This window comes from Myotis davidii, unplaced genomic scaffold (genome assembly GCF_000327345.1).
Source record: "Myotis davidii unplaced genomic scaffold, ASM32734v1 scaffold269, whole genome shotgun sequence".
NCBI classification, from domain to species: Eukaryota; Metazoa; Chordata; class Mammalia; order Chiroptera; family Vespertilionidae; genus Myotis; species Myotis davidii.
Window position 1 is genome coordinate 6,331,672 of NW_006383008.1, and position 6,811 is coordinate 6,338,482.

Genomic DNA, 6,811 nt, shown 5'->3' on the forward strand with positions numbered 1-6,811 from the left:
CCAGATGAGCGCCAGCTGTGAAGCAATGCAAGCTGCTGTGGGGCCTTGGGCCTTCTTTTGGATGTTCTGGGTCTTTCTGACCCAGCTGCAGTTTATTAGGCAATTTTCAGATTGCAAAGGGACAGGCCTTTCATATGCAAAAGACTCTGCGCACAGCTTGGGTGGGCCAGGGTCTCATCGAATCAACAGGGCAGAGCAAACAGCTATGGCTGATCCTCAATCCTGCCCTAAGAGGCTCCGGGTCTCAGTGTCCTGCGGTAATCGCTGCAAGCACCTCTGAGAGAAAGCCGCCCTTGAGTTCTCCCCACTGTCAGACAGTCGAGTTTCTCCCCATATGAGTTTGGGTCCCCAGAGACTCACACGGAACTAGAGTTCAGGGCCTTTGGGAGCTTGTGTCTCCCGATTGAAAAAGACAACCGTTTCCTCAGTTGCCAGCCCTTTCCATGTGCGCCTCCGTACCTCTGCACTTTACTTCTGCACCTCCTCTGAGTCTCAGTGTGCTTTTCTCTTTCCTTCTAGTTGTATAATTTCCACTCAGCCAGCCTTCCTGTGGTTCTAGATGATATTCGTTTTGTCTTTTAGTTGTATTTTTGAAGTGGTTGTGCGAGGCAGCAATTTCCGGTGTTTACCTATGCTGCCATCTTGGTTCCTTCTCAGTAACAACAATATTAATATAAATTCTTCATAGTCGTTTTTAAAATATTACCTTGATTTCCCTGGCCAGTGTGGCTTGGTTGGACATCATCCTGTGCACTGAAAAGTTGCTGACTCAATTCTTGGTTAGGGCATTTTTAGAAAAATGTTACCATGATTTAGGAGTCATTAAATGTTGCATAAACAAATGTCAAAATCAAACTCCATAGAGTACTGTAGAGAGTCCTGGATTTGGACCAAATTACTGCTGCTGCATTTGCAAACCCAGCATAATGAACTGTCTCAGATAATATTGCAGGGTAGCATTCCCAGATTCAACACATGACCTATTGCAAGTCTTGTTGTAGTAAACCTGAGGGACACTAGAGAAAAGCTGCCTCCAAACATAGGTGGAAATTGAACTTAAATTGTAGCGGTTATTTCTGTAATACCATAAATGTACACATAAATGAGTCATTTAAGGAATATCCTTTCAGTTATTAACTTGGCATAAATACTAATCCCTGAAGATTAAGCTGAGCACTAATCACTTTCAGCATTTAAGGACCTTTATAACCCAAAATTTCTTATTTACATATGATAATTTCCCCAGTGGTAAGGTGAGTAGGGCTGGTCATTGCTATGTAAGCAATAATATAGGACAAGATTTGTTGTAACAAGGAATGGGTTTTCTTCTCTTCGTTCCCAATTTGAGCTTAATTAAAACTCCTCAGACCTTGGCTCTGTTTAACACCAGGGCAAAAAAGCTCTGAAGTGCTGACACCTCCTTCACTTCTGCCTGCTGGGTCAGCTCTTTAAGAGTCATGATTGTATAGCACATCCACAGTGGCCTGGCCACAGGTCCAGGACGGCAGGGTGCCTCAGAGCAAAGAAACAGAACACACCTCAGCAAGTATTTCAGCAATTTGCCTGACTTTAAAAAAAAAATCTTTATTGTTACAAGTATTACATATGTCCCCTCCCCCCCCTTGATCCCTTTTAGCCTTCCCACTCCCCTCCCCCCGAATGTCAGACTGCCAATTTTGGCCCAATCCCTGCAGGCGTGGCCGAGGGCCCCTACCGGTGCACAAATCCGTGCACGGGGCCTCTAGCATGCATATAAAATCTTTGGTTAATCTCCCCCTGCCCTCCCCTACCCCCGCTTTCCCACTGAGATTCATTAGTCTGTTCCATGTTTCTATGTCTCTGGATCTATTTTGTTCCAACAGTTTATTTTGTTCATTAGATTCCACATATGAGTGAGATGATGTGATACTTGTCTTTGCTTGATGTTTAAAATGCATCATGAAGACAGACTTTAATTTTTTAAGGCAATTCATGCAGATAGTTTTTAAATCAAATGTATCTACTACCAAATGAACATCTGCTGCCCCACTCCCTGCTCTCAATCCATTTTTTCTCTTTACCTCTTATTTGTAAATAATATTATAACTGCAGATCCAACTCAAAATAGTCCTATCTTGTTTAACGAGGTACTGAGATTTGCTCTGAAAAGCAACTCCGATCAAAACCACAAGTCACGTAGCCAAAGCATGGTCAGAGGAGAGAACTTTGACCTCCAACTGCACCCAGACCGAAGTCTCACCTCCGCCCCCCCCCGCCACACACACACACGCACACACACACAGCACCACACACGGCACCACACACAGCACCAAGGGGCCAAGACATAACCCAGAACTTAACTTGAACACTGTAACCCTTTCAGAAGCCAAGGGTTCATTGTCCAGGAAGAAATTGACAAGCATTGCAACGTGAGGATTACATGTCCATTGGAACTATGTTATCTTTATTTAAGAGCAATTATTTCTGAATTGATAGTATTCAAGTGAAAGAACTAGACATGTCATGAAAAAGGAAGGGAAATATCAACAAGATATGTCAACATTTTTTGTTTTGTGCTCTTTATGAATAAAAGCAATGGCGCGAGGCTTGTTCACCATTATGTCTGGTGAACGAACATGTGATGATCCTGCATCCGGCTCTGCTCCTGTTTCTCTGCAGTCCACTGCCACCGAGAGCTGGAGTGAGCCTAATAGCACATACATTGCACCGTGACTGTCTTTGGCTTAAAACCCTTAAGTGGACTTCCCATGGTACTGGGGATAAATTGAGACACTACACACCTAACAAACCCTTAGCACGTCTGGCCACTGCCTTCCCTTTCGGTTTCATCCATACCCTCTTTCCAGTGGCACATTCTCAACCACTTCCCAGTAAACTCTTGCTCAGCCTTTAGGCCCCAGCTTAAACAGTACTTCCTCATTCCCAGGACTCCTTCCTTGAGCCCAATCTAAAGTAAGTTCCTTTGGTATGTTTTCTTTCTTCTTTTATTTTTTTAGGTAAAATTCGTTTATACGTGGAATCTAAAATAGTCTCATAGAAGCAGAGAGGAGAATGATGGTTGCCAGGGCCTTAGGGGTCAGGGGAGGGGGAGAGGGAAAATGGGGAAGTGTTGATCAAAGGGCATAAACTTTCAGTTTTAAGATGAATAAGTTCTGGAGATGTAATATACAACATGGTGACTGTAGTTAATAATATTGTTTTGTGTACTTGAAATTTCCTAAGGGGCTAGATATTATGAGTTCTCACCAGAAATAACAAAGAAAAAGCAAGCAAGAAAGAAAATGGTAAATTAGCTTGATTGTGGTGATCCTTTCACAACCTAAACATATATTAAAAGAAGTTGTACACCTTAAACATATACAATTTTTACTTGATTATACTTGAAAAAAGTTGGGGAGGAAAGCTCGGAGCCTGAGACTCATACAGTTGTGTTTTGCTTTCTTTTTTTTCTCCCTTATTTCTTTTACATGTGCTTTCTTTAGCCATTGCAGAAATGTTATATTTTCCAATTGGAATATTCTAAACATTTTTATTGTGGTAAAATAAACATAACATAAAGTTTACTATTTTTTTTAATATATTTTATTGATTTTTTACAGACAGGAATAGAGAGAGATACAGAGTCAGAAACATCGATGAGAGAGAAACATCGATCAGCCGCCTCTTGCACATCTCCCACTGGGGATGTGCCCGCAACCCAGGTACATGCCCTTGACCGGAATCGAACCTGGGACCCTTCAGTCCGCAGGCCGACGCTCCATCCACTGAGCCAAACCGGTTTTGGCAAGTTTACTATTTTTAAGTGTTCAGTAACAATTAAATTCACATTGTTATGTAACCTTATCTCATTCATCTTCAGAACCTTTCATCATCCCAATCTAAATATATTTAAATATTAATATTTTACCTAAGAAATTTGTTCAAAAGTTAGAAGTAAAATATTGACCAACAATTAGGCTTTTTTAAAAAAGGAAAACCAATAAAATATTTTTTTCAATATAATTTGCTGAAGTTGCTGAATTTCCTGAGAAAAATTGCTTTTGAAACATCTTCTATGTTTATGAACTGATTTAAATGTCATTTTTTTGAGGGTCCAGAGAGATAAAAAGCATATAGATTTTGTGCATATCAATTAAAAAAACCTTCTATCCCAAGAACCAATAAACGAAGCTTTACAAGCATAGATTACCAGCCTCAGGCAATTTAGTTACTTGCTTTATGTGCACCTATTTGAACTGCAGTTGCTTTCACAGCACCACGTGTCCGTGTCAGAATCTCATAGGTAAGACTTAAAATCCGTTAGTAATGCCAGTCATTTTTGACTGGCATTGCTAGTTTCTGTTTCTCCTCCAGTTGACCTCACATCTCCATGAAGTTCTGCCTGGGTGCTGGGCTCTGCTGCCGGGGTTCAGTGCAGAGGTGGGGCTGGGTCACCAGGGGCTCCACCATGACAGCTCGTGACATCCCTGGCAAGGGATGGGCCCAGAGGGCCCAGTCCGACCAATCATAATCAGCTTCATATGGTTTTACTTTACGTCCTCCATTTGATAGAAACAGAATCACCAAAGTCAAAGGATTACTGGGCAGCAAAGGTGAATGAAGCAAACGGCTAATATCTGACACCATTTCCAAAGCAACTGCCTGGATAAGCTTTTAATAGAATTTCCCAGGTTACAACTCTGAAGATGTAGAAAGCAAGTTACCATGGAAACAAATCGTCTCTTTAAAGAGAGACAGGCTCCTCTCCTAGCTTGAGCTCTTTCCAGAGGGAGGAGGGGGGCGGGGGAAAAGAAAGGCCAAGGATCTGCAACTAGAACAATGAAGGAAGTTTTCTTCTCATAATTAAAATTGTACCAATGAAATTTTTTTGGAGGGTCAGCTCAAGACTATTTCATTTTGGGGCTGTCCTATTAAAAGAAACCTCGAGTCAGATATTTTGAGATACGTAAGCAAAATGACATTTTACTGATCATTTCTGTAAATTGTGTTCTTTGTTCAGTTAGTGACACATGCTGGTAACAAGTGAAACCCTCCAGCACATGACATTGAAGGCAAAGATGTCACTTCCCTTTGTCTTCTATTCCCAACACACCACCTGTGAGATGACATTCTGTGGGCTATTTTTCTCTGTCTCTGTCTATATTCTTTTAGTATATAATTAAAAGAATATAGATAAACAAAATAAACCAATTTTTAAAAAGGGCAAAGGACTTTAACAGCTATATCTCTAAAGAGATGTACAAATGACCAGCAGGCACAAGAAAAGATGCTCAACATCACTAATCATTAGTGAAATGAAAATCACAATGAGATACTACTTCACACCCATTAGGATGGCTATTCAATAAACTAGAGGCCTGATGCACGAAATTCATTGGGGGTGGGGGAGGTTCCCCTCAATCCAGCCTGCACCCTCTCTAATCGGGACCACTAACTCCTAACTGCTCACCTGCCTGCCTGCCTGATCTCCCCTAACTGCCTCTACCTGCCAACCTGATCACCCCTAACTGCCTCTGCCTGCCTGCCTGATCCCTCACCCACCTGCCAGCCTGGTCACCCCACGCAGCCTGCTTGTTCAGTCGTTTGGTCGTCCCTCACTAACCCCCCTGCTGGCCTGTTCGGTTGTCCGGTTTCAGATGTGATGGCCCCTGGCTCTTTTAGATAGATAGATAGATAATTAAGTATTGTTGAAGATGTGGAGAAATTGGACCCATTATGCACTGCTAGTGGGAATGTGTTATGGTACATACAGCATTACACAAAACATTATGGTATGTGTTCAATAAATTAAAAACAATTACCATTTGATCCAGCAATTTCATTTCTGGGTATATATCCAAAAGAATTGGAAACAGACTCAAGCAGATGTTTGCACACCCAGGTTTATGGCAACATTATTCACAATAGCTTAAAGGTGGAAGCAACCCCAGTGTCCATCGATGGTGAATGGATGAACAAAATGTGTGTACATGCAATGGAATATTATTCAGCCTTAAAAAATAAGGAAAATTCTGACAAGTGCTGCAACCTGGTTGAACCTATAAGACCTTATATTAAGTGATCTAAGCCAGTCATAAGAGGACAAATCTTGTGTGAATCCACTTATATGAAGTACCTAGAGTAGTCAAATTCACAGGGACAGAAAGTAGAAGCATGGTTTTGGGGGACTTGTGGGGAGGTGGGAGTGGAAAGTTAGTGTTAAATGGGTACAAATTTCAGTTTGGGAAGATGTAAACAGTTCTGGAGATAGATGGTGGTGGTGATTGTACAATAATGTGAATGTACTTTAATGCCATAGAATTGGTACACTTAAAATGTTTAATTACATATATATAATTAATAGATGTACAGGTTTGGAGTTGTTTGTATGCATAGATGTTTTTTACATTTAGATGTATGGAATTTTGTCTTGCTCTTGATTGTTTTTTAAAAGAGAATATGGTACACACACATTCTTCATGTAACAAACCTTAATGGCATGAAACAACCATTTAATTATGCTTAGAATTAGGGATTCTTTGGATCAGGAATTTGACATAGGCACAGAAGGGACAGCTGTCTCTGCTCCATGGTGTCTGAGGCTCCTCGGGAAGACTCGGAGGCTGGAGCTGGGATTACCTGGAGGCTTCTTCACTGAACGTGCCTGACAGTTGATGCTGGGTCCTCACTGGAGCTGTGGACCAGAACCTATGCGTGTGGGCTCACAATATGGGCTGCTCCTTTGAACTTCCTTGTAGCATGAAGTCGAATTAACAAAGAAACTCTAAGAGAGCAGAGCAGAAAAATACGGCAATTTTACAATCTAGCCTAA

The 6,811-nt window shown here is 41.4% G+C and overlaps 1 long non-coding RNA gene across 1 annotated transcript in view; it reads left to right on the forward strand.

Moving 5' to 3' along the window:
- The window catches only part of LOC107181580, a 17,038-nt gene extending 11,754 nt beyond the window's left edge, over positions 1-5,284 (forward strand). The window contains exon 3 of the long non-coding RNA XR_001512240.1: positions 4,552-5,284. This is a non-coding gene — a long non-coding RNA (uncharacterized LOC107181580). The remainder of the gene's footprint in view (positions 1-4,551) is intronic.
- Positions 5,285-6,811: the final 1,527 nt, after the last annotated feature.